Source organism: Bufo gargarizans, chromosome 5 (assembly GCF_014858855.1).
Source record: "Bufo gargarizans isolate SCDJY-AF-19 chromosome 5, ASM1485885v1, whole genome shotgun sequence".
In the NCBI taxonomy this organism is placed as follows: Eukaryota; Metazoa; Chordata; class Amphibia; order Anura; family Bufonidae; genus Bufo; species Bufo gargarizans.
In genome coordinates this window covers 189,720,521-189,736,025 of record NC_058084.1, presented here as the reverse complement: position 1 = coordinate 189,736,025, position 15,505 = coordinate 189,720,521, and the positions used below count along the sequence as shown (strand labels likewise).

Sequence of the window (15,505 nt, the reverse complement as noted above, 5' to 3'; positions counted from 1 at the left end):
CACCATCCCTCCCAACAAGTTGGCAACGAAAATTAACAACTTGGGTCTCAGCTCACACCTGTGCAACTGGATACTGGATTTTATTACAAAAAGCCCACAAATCGTACGCATGGGCAAGCACTTTTCTTCATCCTTAACACTAAACACTGGGGTACCGCAAGGCTGTGTGTTGAGCCCTCTCCTTTACTCCCGCTTCACAAATGACTGTAAACCTATTCACAATACCAATACCATTATAGAATTTGCAGATGACACGACCGTGATAGGTCTAATCTCCAACAATGATGAAACAGCCTATAGGAAAGAGGTTGAGAACCTAGAGAGATGGAGTAAGAACAACAACCTCATACTCAATACCAAGAAAACAAAAGAGCTAATTCTGGATTTTAGGAAGAAGAAACAAAATGGACACCATCCTATTAGCATTAATGGTGGAAACGTGGAGATAGTTCAAAGTTTCAGATTCTTGGGAGTTCATATTAGTCAGGACCTGTCATGGATAAAAAAACACAACAGAAATTACCAAAAAAGGCCTTCAGAGGCTTTATTTTCTGAGGAGTCTGAAGAAAGCACAACTCCCAAAACAGCTGCTTGTCAATTTTTACAGGTGCACCATAGAATCTGTTATCACATACTGCATTACAGTATGGTACTCCGGCTGCTCTACTGAGGACAAGAAGACCCTCAAGCGCATCATCAGAATGGCTGGCAGAATCACTGGTACTCAGTTACCATCACTGGATGACATCTTCACTGCTCGCTGCAGCAAAATTATCTGCGGGGATCCAACTCACCCCGGCCACAGCCTTTTCATTCCCCTACCCTCTGGTAGGCGTCTTAGAGCCCTACATGCCCGCACCACTAGGCTGAAGAACAGCCTTTACCCCAAAGCAATCAGTCTCCTAAATGCTCGGAGATTATTGCCCCTTCCTAGTATAGAAACTACCACAGACTGAAAGTGACTGCTGCATTCATAAACCCATGTTGATCTCTTGTCTGCAGTGGTGTCTGAATCAGTCTGTATATATACTAGGGCTGCAACGATTAATCGATGTAATCGATTATATTCGATAACTGGATTCGTTGTCGACGAATCCAGTTATCGAATAATCGCCGATTCGTTGCTATGCGGGCGGGCGGTCCCTGCATCTTTATTTTACCTTTTTAGTTTTTTACAATGACGCTCCTGTAACAGCCAGGCAGAGCGGACGGCGGCGTAACGTCACTCACTCACGTGACACGCCTGCTCCACCTCCTTCATTCATGAGGTGGGCGGAGCAGGTGTGTCACGTGAGTGAGTGACGTTACGCCGCCGTCCGCTCTGCCTGGCTGTTACAGGAGCGTCATTGTAAAAAGGTAAAATAAAGATGCAGACTGTGATTAGTCCGACTTATAAGCGCCGGGGCTGTTATGGGGAGGGGGGGAGGATCTGTCTATGGCACTGCTATGGGGAGGGGGGTCTGTGTATAGCACTGCTATGGGGAGGGGGGAGGATCTGTCTATGGCACTGCTATGGGAGGGGGGGTCTGTGTATAGCACTGCTATGGGGAGGAGGGGGGGTCTGTGTATGGCACTGCTATGGGAAGGGGGATCTGTGCACTGTTATGAGGAAAGGGATCTGTGCACTGTTATGCCCATAACAGTGCACATATCCCCCTCTCCATAACAGCGCCACCCACAGATCCCCCTCTCCATAACAGCGCCACCCACAGATCCCCCTCTCCATAACTGCGCCACCCACAGATCCCCCTCTCCATAACAGCGCCATCCACAGATCCCCCTCTCCATAACAGCGCCACCCACAGATCCCCCTCTCCATAACTGCGCCGCCCACAGATCCCCCTCTCCATAACTGCGCCGCCCACAGATCCCCCTCTCCATAACTGCGCCGACCACAGATCCCCCTCTCCATAACTGCGCCGCCCACAGATCCCCTCTCCATAACTGCGCCGCCCACAGATCCCCCTCTCCATAACTGTGCCACCCACAGATCCCCCTCTCCATAACTACGCCGTCCACAGATCCCCCTCTCCATAACTGCGCCGTCCACAGATCCCCCTCTCCATAACTGCGCCACCCACAGATCCCCCTCTCCATAACTGCGCCACCCACAGATCCCCCTCTCCATAACTACGCCGTCCACAGATCCCCCTCTCCATAACTGCGCCGTCCACAGATCACCCATAATAGTGTCGTCCACAGATCCCCCATAAGTGTCGTCCACAGATCCCCCATAAGTGTCGTCCACAGATCCCCCATAAGTGTCGTCCACAGATCCCCCATAAGTGTCGTCCACAGATCCCCCATAAGTGTCGTCCACAGATCCCCCATAAGTGTCGTCCACAGATCCCCCATAAGTGTCGTCCACAGATCCCCCATAAGTGTCGTCCACAGATCCCCCATAAGTGTCGTCCACAGATCCCCCATAAGTGTCGTCCACAGATCCCCCATAAGTGTCGTCCACAGATCCCCATAAGTGTCGTCCACAGATCCCCCATAAGTGTCGTCCACAGATCCCCCATAAGTGTCGTCCACAGATCCCCCATAAGTGTCGTCCACAGATCCCCCATAAGTGTCGTCCACAGATCCCCCATAAGTGTCGTCCACAGATCCCCCATAAGTGTCGTCCACAGATCCCCCATAAGTGTCGTCCACAGATCCCCCATAAGTGTCGTCCACAGATCCCCCATAAGTGTCGTCCACAGATCCCCCATAAGTGTCGTCCACAGATCCCCCATAAGTGTCGTCCACAGATCCCCCATAAGTGTCGTCCACAGATCCCCCATAATAGTGTCGTCCACAGATCCCCCATAATAGTGTCGTCCACAGATCCCCCATAATAGTGTCGTCCACAGATCCCCCATAATAGTGTCGTCCACAGATCCCCCATAATAGTGTCGTCCACAGATCCCCCATAATAGTGTCGTCCACAATTTGTTTTAATATGGCCTTTGAACATATTTTTTCAAGTAAGATCATATAAACCTCTGTTTTGTAATTTTGTCGTTTTTGCCGATTAATCGTAGAAATTAATCGGCAACTAATCGATTATTCAAATAATCGTTAGCTGCAGCCCTAATATATACTCATAAGCACTTCCTACTTTGCTCTTGCTATATATATGCTGTGAATAGTAATGCTTTCTAGTGCAATGTTTTGTTTTTTTCTAGTGTAATGTTTTAGTTTAAATGTCAGTTCTTGTTCCCCTGTCCATGGCATCTAGGATAGCTCCAAACAACATTTCATTGTATTGTACATTGTATTACATTGTATTGTACAGTGACAATAAAGGCATCTTATCTTAGGATGCGGTCTTTCTTTCCCCCATCTAGAGAAAAGACTTATTCTTGTCTGCAAAACAGACGCAGACTGAAATTACGGCCATGTGCATGGGGCCTTAATGAGTGTCACAGTAACTAGAATCAGGGTATGTACTGCCAAGTAAATGATTAAAGACATGACAGACATCTGGACATTACCCTGACAGACTTCTCTATCAGTGGGGTAACAACGGGAGATGGGTCAGTGGTTTCCATCGTTCGGCTCATGACATCACTGCGCGGTTATCATACTGCTAGGGTGTGATGCAGTTGGCAACATTCCCAAAGTTATCCACCAAGTGGCTCATGAGATGGTTGCTCAATTGTCATGACGACGGCTATCCACACAATAGTAGTCGGCTGAATGCTTGTTTGTGTCACAGCTAGCTCTCCCGTTCCCACATCCACGTGCAAACTGGACTAGGACAAGCATGGAACGGTCCTGAACGGAGGGAGGGAAGAAACGTCACTGAGAACAAAAGGATCAGGCATGTTGAAATCCAACAGTCCGATCCTTATCAGCCCAGACATCTTCTGTCATGAGAAAGTCAGGTTCTTGTTTTTTTGGTGGTGGTTTATCCCAAATTCAAATAGTGCCTGAAAAACTTCCATTAAAGGGGTTGTCTCACCTCAGACATTGGGGTCACATCGCTAGTATACTTCATCAATGTTAAATAGGTGCAGATCCCACCTATCTCTAGAACAAGAGCTCCAAAGTGAACTGAGAATAGACTCATGCGTGGCCTTCCTCTATGCATGTGTGGCTCAGCTATTTCCGGTGAACTGAGCGGAAGCCGCACCGGCGCAGTGCGCTCTCCGTTCATTTCTATGGGACTTTCAAAAACAGCCTAGTGCACTCGTTCAGCTATTTCCAAAGCTTCCACAGAAATAAATGGAACCACAGTAGTCATGCAACGCCCACGTGCAGGTATCCTGAGAGATTTGACTCCCATACACAAGCCAAACACACTAGCTAAAGTGGGCATCAATCCTTGGTTTATAAAATAAATTCACTAAAACGACAGGATAACAAAAACTATAAATCAAATATGTTGGTGCCTGTTAATTTTCCTCGGCACTTGACGGGAAGACCTGAGAGATGCCATAAAACAATCCTACAATTTCCATGATGTTACCCAGCAAAGACAAAATTATTTAAAGGTTATGTGCACACGGGAGCAGGCTGTCTTGCAGAAACTCTGCACGAAGTTCTGTGCGTTTACGCACCAAAAAGCGCATGGGTTACTCAGATGCAGATTTGCCGCAGATCTCACCCTTGCATTTCACAATCCGCAAGGCAGGTCAATTTCCATATGGAATGAAAAAGCTAAATATACATGATATTTGTCTAATCTCATATACTTTTCTGGTACAGTATTACGCTGCAGTTTATCCTCACGAAAATCCGTGCGGAATAACCGCGCATAATCCGCAATGTGTGCAGGCTACAGATAGATTAGAACACAGCTCATCCAGGAGAAAGACATGATAGGCCTTCAAACAGCTGTGTTATTTTTGTTTAGGTCATGCCTTCAGCGGCTGCCAGCTAATTGCCCGCAATGTTTGCCCACTGACGTAAATACACTAACTGAATATACAGTCCATGATCCCTGCTACTGCTATACAAACAGGGCACCAATACCAACAGTGCGTATCCGCCACACACCCCTGGGTACACGTGTAACCACTGCAGTTTCTTCTAGACTTCCCTAACACCACAGGCGATGTTTCCACGGACTAGACTCAGATGCCATTGTGGTCATTCACCCTTGTCTTGATTTTTTTTATGCCAATCGCAGGTCTGCACAAAAAAAAACAAATATAGAGCAAGTTCTTTTCTGACCCACATCTTAGACTAGGATAGACTGGTGTAAAGTAGAACTGGCTTAGTTGCCCATAGCAACCAATCAGATTCCGCCTTTCATTTTCCAAAGGAGCTGTCAAAAATGAAAGGTGGAATCTGATTGGTTGCTATGGACAACTAAGACAGTTCTACTTTACACCAGTTTGATAAATCTCCCACTATGGCCATAGAAATACAGCCTAATTTACCACTATTGGCTACAGTTATACAAGACAAAAAACATTTGCAAATCTACTCATCCCCTTACTAGATGTACTGTTAAAGAGTCTGGCACCAAGTTTCCATGTTTTGGACTGCTTATACACTCACCTAAAGAATTATTAGGAACACCTGTTCTATTTCTCATTAATGCGATTATCTAGTCAACCAATCACATGGCAGTTGCTTCAATGCATGTAGGGTTGTGGTCCTGGTCAAGACAATCTCCTGAACTCCAAACTGAATGTCAGAATGGGAAAGAAAGGTGATTTAAGCAATTTTGAGCGTGGCATGGTTGTTGGTGCCAGACGGGCCGGTCTGAGTATTTCACAATCTGCTCAGTTACTGGGATTTTCACGCACAACCATTTCTAGGGTTTACAAAGAATGGTGTGAAAAAGGAAAAACATCCAGTATGCGGCAGTCCTGTGGGCGAAAATGCCTTGTTGATGCTAGAGGTCAGAGGAGAATGGGCCGACTGATTCAAGCTGATAGAAGAGCAACGTTGACTGAAATAACCACTCGTTACAACCGAGGTATGCAGCAAAGCATTTGTGAAGCCACAACACGCACAACCTTGAGGTGGATGGGCTACAACAGCAGAAGACCCCACCGGGTACCACTCATCTCCACTACAAACAGGAAAAAGAGGCTACAATTTGCACGAGCTCACCAAAATTGGACTGTTGAAGACTGGAAAAATGTTGCCTGGTCTCACGAGTCTCGATTTCTGTTGAGACATTCAAATGGTAGAGTCCGAATTTGGCGTAAACAGAATGAGAACATGTATCCATCATGCCTTGTTACCACTGTGCAGGCTGGTGGTGGTGGTGTAATGGTGTGGGGGATGTTTTCTGGGCACACTTTAGGCCCCTTAGTGCCAATTGGCCATCGTTTAAATGCCACGGGCTACCTGAGCATTGTTTCTGACTATGTCCATCCCTTCATGACTACCATGTACCCATCCTCTGATGGCTACTTCCAGCAGGATAATGCACCATGTCACAAAGCTCGAATCATTTCAAATTGGTTTCTTGAACATGACAATGAGTTCACTGTACTAAAATGGCCCCCACAGTCACCAGATCTCAACCCAATAGAGCATCTTTGGGATGTGGTGGAACGGGAGCTTCGAGCCCTGGATGTGCATCCCTCAAATCTCCATCAACTGCAAGATGCTATCCTATCAATATGGGCCAACATTTCTAAAGAATGCTATCAGCACCTTGTTGAGTCAATGCCAGGTAGAATTAAGGCAGTTCTGAAGGCAAAAGGGGGTCCAACACCGTATTAGTATGGTGTTCCTAATAATTCTTTAGGTGAGTGTATAGTGTTCTTGTGCACTGCATACATGAATATAACAGTACCTCTAATGTTTTTGTCCCATCTAGTAAGGCTGAAAAAAAAGTTATGCAAATGAGGGCACGCAAGTGCCCAGGGGTGGCGTTGTGGCTGCATTATGGGCAGAGGCACAGACATGTGCAGTACACATACACCAGTTAATGCCGTGGCTCAGCAGCAGAGGACAGAAAGCCGCAGCATTAACTGCACATGTCTGTGCCTCTGCCTCTTAATACATTAGGGACATCTCACTCCAATGCACAGGGGATCAAAACTGGTGTATGGGAACGCCAGTCCCGCAAATGTCCCCAATAAACTGGTGTATGGGAACGCCAGTCCCGCAAATGTCCCCAATAAACTGGTGTATGGGAACGCCAGTCCCGCAAATGTCCCCAGTAAACTGGTGCATGGGAATGCCAGTCCCGCAAATGTCCCCAGTAAACTGGTGCATGGGAACGCCAGTCCCGTAAATGTCCCCAGTAAACTGGTGCAAGGAAACGCCAGTCCCGTAAATGTCCCCAGTAAACTGGTGTATGGGAATGCTAGTCCTGTAAATGTCCCAAGTAAACTGGTGCATGGGAACGCCAGTCCTGTAAATATCCCCAGTAACTTTTCCCCATTGTTCTCCACAAAAGTGTTTAAGCACAGTAAGGTTACGCCCAAATACAATGGAAAAAAAAAATCTGTTGTGGACTGCAACACAGATTTGCGGGAAAAGATTTACAGTGTATTTGTTACAATTCTTACGCATTTTCTGCAGTAAAAATCCATAAAAAGAACAAACAGGTTGTGGATTTAAAAACCATGCCAACTACTTTCCACAGAACGTGGATGAGATTTGTTGTCTTATCTACTATGCTGCTACTGCAATACGCTGCGGATTCGCCACCCATAAACCGGGAAGTAAAAGCCATAGTGCATCTGCCATGTGTGAAAATACCCTAACCCTGGGTTCACACCTGAGCGTTCCTCAAACGCGCGTTTTACGCACGTTTTTGTCGCGCGTTTTTATGCGCGCTTTTTGTAATAGTAAACGCGCGTTTGACGCGCGTTTGTGTCATTGACTGCAGTGTCCTATGGCCACAAACGCGCGTCAAAACGCCCCAAAGAAGCTCAAGTACTTGTTTGAGCGTCGGGCGTTTTACAGCGCGTTCGTACGCGCTGTAAAACGCCCAGGTGTGAACCCTTCCCATAGGGAAGCATTGGTTTTCATGTCTTAAGCGTTTTACAGCGCGTTTGAACGCGCTGTAAAACGCTCAGGTGTGAACCCAGGGTAAATGTAAATGTGGACTGTGAGTGACCAGCTATTTTCATGTCCAGTCGTATGACACAGGCACGTGAGCACTTTCCAAAGGTGAAGTTTGTTCTCGGACCACCACTGACTTTTGGAGTGGAAGGGCTCCATTGCGCAAACCCATTTGGCCCTGCTTATACATTTCTGTTACTTGGACTCAATTGGGGACATTTATCAAAGACCAGTTTTTTATGCCAGTGTTTGATTCCCCCTATGCTTCAGAAGGATGCACCTAATTTATGGCGAGGTACAGGCCTAGGCCTAGCCATGTCTCAGGAGCATGCTCCTGTGGTCCATACGCCTGAGGCCCAGCCCCCACCATACCCCAGTGGTGAGGATGGCGTAAAAGAACCCGTGCGACAGGCATTTAAGAAGTCAGAAAACGGGTCTTGCGAGTTTTTTACACCAAACCAGCATTAGTAAATGACCCCCAACATGTGTGGACATTAAAATTAGAGCAAACGAAAAGCGCAGCAGTCGCCCATAGCACAAATCAGAAGAAGGTTATAATTTAATTTCAATCAAGCAATCTTCTGCTATGATTTAAAACTTGAGTCTGGAGGTGAGGAGTAAATACGTGTCAGACACTGGAGAGAGAGGCGTTCCATACAGCGAGATGAGGGCATGAATGGAGAAATCTGACCTGATATTCTGCACCGCGTGGATAATAAGGCTGAATTCTTATTGCGTTTTCAATGTCCGTTTACCCTGGCAAAGCTCCTGGTGCATACGTCAAACATATCCATATGCCCCAATACAACTGATGAAGACCAAAAGAGTGACCTTTCGACTTCTGTCATGTCTATTTTTTCAGCTGTACAGACCAGTCTACAAAATCGTCGCGCAATAAATATGCGTACGTGGTATACATCTTTCTTTTTTTCATATTGAAGCATCCGGATGAAGTATGCCTTTTAAAGGCTATATCATGTTATTGTTTGGAGACATCCATCAGGAAACACTTCTGATACCACTGATTTATTTACCGGTTTAGGGTACTTTCAAACTAGTGTTAAAGTTTTCCGGTATTGAGTTTTGTCACAGGGGCTCAATACCGGGGGAAAAAAAACCGGATCAGTTTAATCCTAATGCATTCTGAATAGAGATGTCTTCAGTTCAGTCACTCTTAGGCCCCATGCACACGGCCGTGTTTCACGGCCTGGATCCCTCCTGAGAGCAGGAGCGCACGGCGTCACTGGTTGCTATGACGCCGTGCGCTCCCTGCTGCCGCCGCAATACAGTAATAAACTGGTATGATCTATACCAGTGTATTACTGTACTGTGCCGGCAGCAGGGAGCGCACGGCGTCATAGCAACCAGTGACGCCGTGCGCTCCAGCTCTCAGGAGGGATCCAGGCCGCGGTTCCACGGCCCGCACACGGCCGTGTGCATGGGGCCTTAGGCTACTTACACTTGCAGCAGGACGCATCCGACAGGCTGTTCACCATGTCGGATCCGACCTGCCGCTATTTCACCGTGCCGCCGCTCCGTCCCCATTGACTATAATGGGGACTGGGGGCGGAGCACCGGCGCAGCATGGCGGTGCACGGCGAAAGCTGCCGGACTAAAAAGTCCTGCATGTCCGACACCGCCGTGGTGCGCCGGAGCTCCACCCCCGTCCCCATTATAGTCAATGGGGACGGAGCGGCGGTCCGGCGGCACGGTGAAACAGCGGAAGGACGGATCCTACATGGTGAACAGCCTGTCGGATCGGTCCTGCCTCAATTGTGAAAGTAGCCTTACGGTATTTGGCTGGAGAAAATACTGCAGCAGGGTGCGGTATTTTCGCTGTCCAAAATTCTGTAACATTTGCATTATTTTCCACTGAAATGTATTAATTCCGGATCCGGCACCAAGTGTTCCAGAAAAACGGATCCGGTTTTCCGTTCTGCACATGCACAGACCTTTAAAAGTGCAAAAATAAATAAATACTGGATCAGTTTTTCCGGATGATACCGGAGAGACAGATGCGGTGTTTCAATGCATTTGTTAGACGGATCCGCATACGGATCAGTCTACAAATGCTATCCATTTGCACACAGATTTCCGGATCCGGCGATGAAACTGCCTGCCGGACCTTCCCAACGCAAGTGTGAAAGTACCCTTCGGCCTCTTTCAGATGGGCGTTGCGGGAAAAGGTGCGGGTGCGTTGCGGTAACATGCGTGATTTTTCCGCGCAAGTGCAAAACATTGTAATGCGTTTTGCACTCGCGTGAGAAAAATCGGGATGTTTGGTACCCAAACCCGAACTTCTTCACAGAAGTTCGGGCTTGGGATCGGCGTTCTGTAGATTGTATTATTTTCCCTTATAACATGGTTATAAGGGAAAATAATAGCATTCTGAATACAGAATGCAGTGTAAAATAGCGCTGGAGGGGTTAAAAAATAATAAAATCATTTAACTCTCCTTAATCCACTTGATCGTGCAATGTAAATGTAATATCTGGCATTTTTTAGATTGAAAAAGCAAATATGAAGTAAAGCATCCCGATTCTCTATACCAAATAGATACCACGACAAAAACAAAAAAAGCCCAACAAGAATATAAAGTCCGTCTATTGTTTAAATGTGTTTATTGAATGCAAAAATCAGAATCAGATTCGCAAAGTTTAAATTTTTTATTTTTAAATGTAATTGTTAAAGAGGAGCTGTCATGTGACTTCTCCCCATACCTCTATACTTCGGGAATTTGACAGGTTTGGTCACCTTAGTAATTTTAAAGGTAAACCTCGCTAATACAGAACTATTGAACGTCTCCGTCTCCCAGACAGCGGCTTTATCCATCCAGAGTCATAGAACTCTTGAGGACTTACGGTTGGACAAGTTGAAACACTGATCATGGTTTAGCCGTATGAATACTGACAAAATGGATATACTTCCGAGATTCCTTTACCTCTTTCTGACTATACCCATGTACGTTCGGAGGAGTTATTCTTCGGCCATACAAAAGGCCCTTACCAGGTTTATATGGCATACCAGTAAGCCTAGGTTAAACAAACACGTTCTAGTTAAACATAAATCCCTCAGAGGATTTGGCCTCCCAGACTTTCACCTTTACCACAACACAGCGTTACTTTCTAGGATACCAGACTGGACACACAAAGGTTCACAGAAGTTGTGGGTCTTCCTGGAACAATCTCTGTCTCCACTATCCCTTAAAGCTGCGCCGTGGATCACCTTGAGAGGCGGACCACCCAGAACAGATTTGCCATATCTTGTGAGACATGTCCTAGCAGTCTGGGCTGATTGGATCTTAAGATAACAGATCTCGTATAGACCTGGTCCTATGACTCCGCTTTTAGACCGGGATTAAATCCCTCATAGTTTCTGATTACAACTGTGTACAACGGTTTTCTGAGAATACAGGATGTCTTGACATCAGGGAAGCTGGCTTCATTTGAAGCCTTGCGTACGAGCTCTACCTTTTGTATGATCTCGTGGTTAGGATACGCTCAGCTGCGTTAGTTTTTCTGAGCCACGTTCTCTAACACCGCGACTGGACCTCTGAGGGGGTTTGACAAGATGTACTTACAGTCGGGATGGAAGGGGTACTTTGTCCGCATTTTAGAAGGTTCTCCTAGACTTGTGCAACGCGGACAGGGCACCATTCTTTGACAGGTGGAAATCTGATTTACAGGTCCAATTCACGGAAGTGGATGTTCTCAAAATGTGTACGTTCCCCATGGAATATCATTGGCGGCACAAGCCAAAGAAAAGAATTACAAAATTCTCTCTAGATGGTACTATTGTCCAACTACATTACGCAATATGTTCCCCTCAGTGTCAGATTTGTGTTGGAGATGAGAGAGAGATAGGGGTTCTCTATTACATATTTGGTGGGGCTGTCCTGCAATTTGCTCCTTTTGGGATCAAGTATTACAAGTATATGCTAAATACTCTGGTAAGACTATTCCAAATACTCCTCAGGTAACCCTACTCTCTCTTATACCGGGCTCCTTGTCTCAAGTTAAGGCATTTTCTGACTGCAGCGAGAATGGTAAATCCCAGGCATTGGAAGACCAGACTTCCACCCACCCTCTGTGAGTGGGCTAAGAAACTTCGGTATGTCTTATAACGTATGGAAGAACGGATAGCGGATCAACAGGAGATGTCAGAGATATTCACAAGCAGATGTTACCCCCTGCTCACTTTCAGTGTCGGAACATGCTGTGCCCCATTTTAACATGTACGGGCTAGGCAGGTGATCATGACCCTTCTCCTCACGAGTTATATCTTTCTTGTGTGACGGGAGAAGAATCATATTTTCAAGCTCTGACTCATTTCAGGTTAATTTGCATATGTATCAATAAAAGCACACAGAGCTATGGGGACTGGGTAGTGCGGATGTGCTAGCGGCCATCTAGCAACCAATGTCCTCAGCTCTATACCCAAAATCCGGGTGACAGGTTCCCTTTAAGGGGTGGGGGATTGTGGAGTTCACTGTTAAAGGGGCAGGGTGCTGTAGAGGTCACTGTTATGGGGGATACTGTCGATATCTTAACGACACACACACAAACAATAAATGAATTATATGAAATATACCCGTGCAAAGCCGGGTCCTTTTGCTAGTCTGTAATAAAATAAAAAGCTAATAATAGACGGGCTGACACCCATGAAGCGGAAAAATGTGAAACAAACACAGTTCTACCATTTGGGAGGAAACCAGGGGTAATGGGTCACATTGTGTTTGGCACAGGATGTGAGACCATTCAGTACAGATCTATTGCTCCCAGCAAACAATCCGCAAGCAGAACTTAGCTTTTTAACATCAACTTCAGAAAAGTAAATATTGGAATAACCGCACAGCGAGAAGAATAATGGGCGATACCAACATGACCTGTCGGATTTCAGATTCTGCACAGAAATCCACATGAACTATGCACGAGTATGGGGCTTCTGCAACCCTGTTCACGTGCCACAGACCATTTTCCATACAGATTTTTGTCAGAACTGCATACGTTTAGGTTTGCAGATTGCACGGAAAAGCAAAGCCCAATGAATGACAAAAGGGTTAATCTTTCTGTGGCGCTGCTGCACACCCATGGCAGAAATCCAAGCATTTGCCTCAGATTTCAGTTGCAAAAATAAATGAGATTTGATAAGATTCAGATTTAATGCTCACGTGTGAACATAGCCTTACAGAGGTATTCCAAGTGTATACTATAGATGGTCTGTCTTCAGTACAGGCCATCAATGTCTGATTGGCGGGGGTCCAACGCCCTTCTCCCCCACTAAACCGCTGTTTTGCAGTAGCTCCGGGCGAACTGCACGGCTCTGTCCACTGTGTAGAGAAGGGAACTAGTTACTGCAGTGCTGCTCCCATTGAAGTGAATGGCGCCGAAGATACTAAAGACCACCGATCCCCGGGGGTGTGCGGCACCAGAGGATCAGTAGTAAAATTCTCAAATGCCCCAGAAATGTGTTACCATTACAGCTCTAGATACTACTGTGCACTACTGGCACCAATGACGGCATACTAATGCTAAAACTTCCAAAAAGAAAATGCTGTGACTAATGATATCTATATCTGAAATGCGTAATCAGCTGTTACCAACTAGGACAGTTTCTTAACCACAGTAAAAAAAGGATTAGGTTACTTTCACACTAGCGTTAAAGTTTTCCGGTATTGAGTTCAGTCCTAGGGGCTCAATACCGGAAAAAAACTGATCAGTTTAATCCTAATGCATTCTGAATGGAGAGCAATCCGTTCAGGATGCATCAGGATGTCTTCAGTCACTCTTAGGCCTCTTGCACGTGACCGTATGGCTTTTTTGGTAATTTACGGTCCACAAAAAAAGGATCCGCAAAAAATACGGACGACGTCCGTGTGCATTGCATTTTTTGCGGAACGGAATAGCTGGCCTCTGATAGAACAGTACTATCCTTGTCCGTTATGTGGACAATAATAGGACACGTTCTATCTTTGAGGGTCCACTCACACGTCTGCAATTTCGTTCCGCATTTTGCGTAACGGAATTGCGGACCCATTCATTTCTATGGGGCAGCACGATGGGCTGCCCGGATACGGAATTGCGGACCCGCACTTCCGGGTCCACAATTCCGTTCCCAAAAAAAAAAAAAAAAAATAGAACATGTCCTATTCTTGTCCGCAAAGAATAGGCATATTCTATTAGTGCTGGCAATGTGCGGTCCGCAAAATGCGAAACGCACATTGCCACTGTCTGTGTTTTGCGGATCCGCAAAACACGTTACAGACGTGTGAATGGACCCTGAACGGAAGACAGACGGAGTACTTTCCGTTTTTTTGTGTGTATCCATTGAAATGAATAGGTCCGTATACGGAAAGCAAAAACTGCAGCATGCTGTGGTATTTTCTCCGGCCAAAAAACGTAAGAGGGACTGAACTGATGCATCCTGAACGGAATGCTCTCCATTCAGAATGCATTCCGGTATTGAGCTCCTGTGATGGAACTCAACATCGGAAAAGAAAACCGCTAGTGTGAAAGTACCCCTACTTTGAGCGCTGCAGGTTTCAGGCGTGGTGGGTTCTATTCACACCAAATTCCAATCTTCATAATACTAAAACTCAGACCACGTCAGCTTGTGTCGACATTAATCCATACGCCAATCCCTTGCACCTGTCCTATAACAGCCAAGGCCAGATAGGCAAAGATAGTGAAGCACCGCAATGAGATTTAATCACACACCAGTTTTTATTATACACACAAACATGTGAGGACTATAGGCATATAAAACAATTCAGGCGGCTTCCCGTCTATCACCCGACCCGGGTTTTACCTTTGCTTCGTCAGTGGTACATGCTGCAGCATTTTCTCCGTTCAAAATTCCAGAACGCTTCCTGGAATGCCGGATCCGGCATTATTTTCCATTGAAATGCATTAATGCCGGATCCGGCACCAAGTGTTCCGGAAAAAAAACGGATCCGGTTTTCCGGTCTGTGCATGCACAGACCTTTAAAAATATGAAAATAAATAAATACCGGATCCGTTTTTCCAGATGACACCAGAGAGACAGATCTGGTATTGCAATGCATTTGTGAGACGGATCCGCATCCGGATCAGTCTACAAATGCTATCCGTTTGCGTCCGGATTTCCAACAACACAAGTGTGAATGTACCCTAACTTTTAACGAAGCCTCAAGAGGTCTGAACCTATTTTGTTCTGGGTGTACAGCCTTTAACCTCCTGCACAGTCCGCAAAACATGGATACCCACCGCATTTTCCCTTCCACAGGTCACATGCTATGTTAAAAATATTTTTGTCCACAAAACCTACAAGAATATGGGGCTGCAGAACCGAAATATTGATGTGGACAGCACATGGTGCGCTGTCCACAACTTTTCTGGCCCCATTAAAATCAATGGGTCCATATCCAATTCGCAAAAAATCGTATGCGGAACAAAACTACTGAGGCCGGTCCGCCAAAAAACGGAACGAACACGGACAAAAAATATATTCGTGTGCATTACCCCGCAAGTGCATTTGCCGTAATTAAAACAGCGGATAT

General features: G+C 46.1%; 1 protein-coding gene across 2 annotated transcripts in view; it reads right to left on the bottom strand.

Moving 5' to 3' along the window:
• Positions 1-15,505, bottom strand: part of TRAK1 (trafficking kinesin protein 1) — a 219,504-nt gene that overhangs the window by 149,541 nt on the left and 54,458 nt on the right. The gene's annotated exons all lie outside the window — the stretch shown is intronic.